Source organism: Echinops telfairi, unplaced genomic scaffold (genome assembly GCF_000313985.2).
Source record: "Echinops telfairi isolate 266 unplaced genomic scaffold, ASM31398v2 ScPeMD7_7469;HRSCAF=8507_0, whole genome shotgun sequence".
NCBI lineage: Eukaryota > Metazoa > Chordata > Mammalia > Afrosoricida > Tenrecidae > Echinops > Echinops telfairi.
Window position 1 is genome coordinate 83,657,049 of NW_022111372.1, and position 2,513 is coordinate 83,659,561.

The window sequence follows — 2,513 nt, forward strand, 5'->3', positions numbered from 1 at the left end:
GGGTGAGAGCAGAGTGGAGACTCAGAGTCCATCAGTTGGCAACTGAACACCTCCCTGCTGAGGGGTTGTGGGGAGGAGACGAGCTAATCAGGGTGCAGGGTAGCAACAATGAAACATACAACTTTCCTCTAGTTCTTAAATGCTTCCTCCCCCCCAAAATCATGATCCCAGTTCTGCCTTGCAAATCTGGCTAGACCAGAGGATGTACATTGTACAGATAGCAACTGGAAACATCAGGGAATCCAGGATAGATGCCTCCTTCAGGACCAGTGGTGAGAGGGGCGAGGCCTGGAGGGTGAAGGGAATGTGGGGTAGAAGGGGAGAACCAATTACAAGAATCTAAGTATAGCCTCTTCCCTGGGGGATGGACAGCAGAGAAGAGGGCGGAGGGAGACGTCGGACAGTGTAACTTAAGACAAAACTATAATAATTTATGAATTATGAAGGGTTCATGAGGGAGGAGGGAAGGGGAAGGGAGGCGGAAAATGAGCAAATAATATTAAGGGCTAAAGTAGAGGGCAAATGTTTTGAGATTGATGAGGGCAACAGGTGTACATATGTGCTTGACTCAATGGATGGATGGATGGACTGTGATAAGAATTGTACAAGCCCTTAATAAAATAATTTTTTTTAAAAACATTACCCACAGAGAAAAGCCCAGGCTCAGACGGTTCATTGGTTTAAATCATACCACACATTAAAGAAGAACAAATACCAATGAGAAGACGCTTTTCAAACTCATTCAATGAGGCCAGTTTTACTGTGATACCAAAACTTGACCCAAAGTGAAAACTGCAAACCAACACCTCTTTGGAATAAAGATACAAAAATTCTCAATAACGTACTAGCAAACAGATGTCAGCAATAGATAAAGAGAATTCTATCCCATGCCAAAGAAGATTTGTCTTGGGAACGCAGAGTTAATTTAATATCTGAAAATTGATTCATGTCACACACTGTGTCAACAGAAAAAAAGGACCAACAACGCACAACCATCTCAATGGACACAAAGTCACTTGATCAAAGGCAGCCCCCTTCATGATACAGACACCCAACAGAGTAGGAAGAGAAGAGAACTTTCTCAAACGAGCCCGGCCTGTGACCCCTGGGAGATGCTGAACTCTGGCCAGTGGGTTACCATAGCTCGGTGCGGACTGTGTGCAGCCCCCACCTCCACCAGACCCACTGATCAGTTGTAATTATCAGGAACGTCTGAATGCTCCCCCCGCCCCCCACCCCCGCCCCACAAACAGGATCAAGACAAAGCTGTCTGGTTTTCCCATGGAAGGTGAGGTGACCTGTTCCCATAAAGATGTGCAACCCCAGAAACCCTGAGTCTGAATGCATTCGAGGACCGTGGGTTTGGGTTTTAGACTCAACATTGCACTGAGGCCCTCGCCAGGGCTCCTGGGCAGGCAAATGAAGTCGAAAGGTAGGCAGATTGAAAGGAAACAAGTGAAACTGTTTAATTCACTTTCCTACCAGTAGCTCTTTGTCATGGTACCCAAACATATACGCAGAAAACCCTGCTGCCGTCCAGTGGTTACAGACTCATAGTGACCCTTTAGGACAGGGTAGAACCACCCCGTGAGTGTCTTAGTCTGTAATTCTTTAAAAAAATTTTAAACTCATTTTATTGGGGGCTCATACAGCTCTTATCACAAAACGTCCATCCATCCACTGTGTCAAGCACATTGATACACTTGTTGCCATCATCATTCTCAAAACATTTTCTTTCTACTTGAACCCTTGGTATCAGCTGCTCATTTCCCCCCGCCCTCCCTCACAAACCCTTGACAATTTAGGAATTATTATTATTTTTTCATGTCTTACACTGATCGCTGTCTCCCTTCACCCATTTTTCTGTTGCCCATCCAGTCTGTAGCTCTTTTTTTTTTTACTGGTTCATACATGCACCAATTTATTCTTTTTTTTTAAATATCATTTTGTTGGGGGCTCATACAACTCTTATTGCAATCCATCCATCCATCCATCCATTGTGTCAAGCACATTTGTACATTTGTTGTCATCATCATTCTCAAAACATTTGCTTTCTGCTTGAGCCCTTGGTATCAGTCTGTAACTCTTTAGGAGAGCAGAAAGCCTTTGTCCAGCAGAGTAGCTGGTGGTTTCGAACTGCTGACCTTGCAATCAGAAGCCCAACATTTAACCACTACACCACCAGAGCAAGGTGGGCAGGATGAAATTCATCTCAGTCATACTTACTCATTGCCCTAGAAGACAGGAAGTCCTGCACCAGTCACCGGGGACCGCCCCTAAGGAGTCTCTTGTCTCCTTGGTTTGACCACACCATCAGGAAAGACCACTTGCTAGGAAAAGACTCTTGTGGGTGGCAAAGCAGGGGGGTCAACAAAACCCAGGAAAGCCCTGGTGGACTGACCTAAAGCTGCACCCATGGGCTCCGAGACAACAGCAATCATGAAGCGGGCACGGGACTGGCCATGTATTGCTCTGCCACCATGAGGCAGAGCTAAGATGAACTCAGTTGTTTG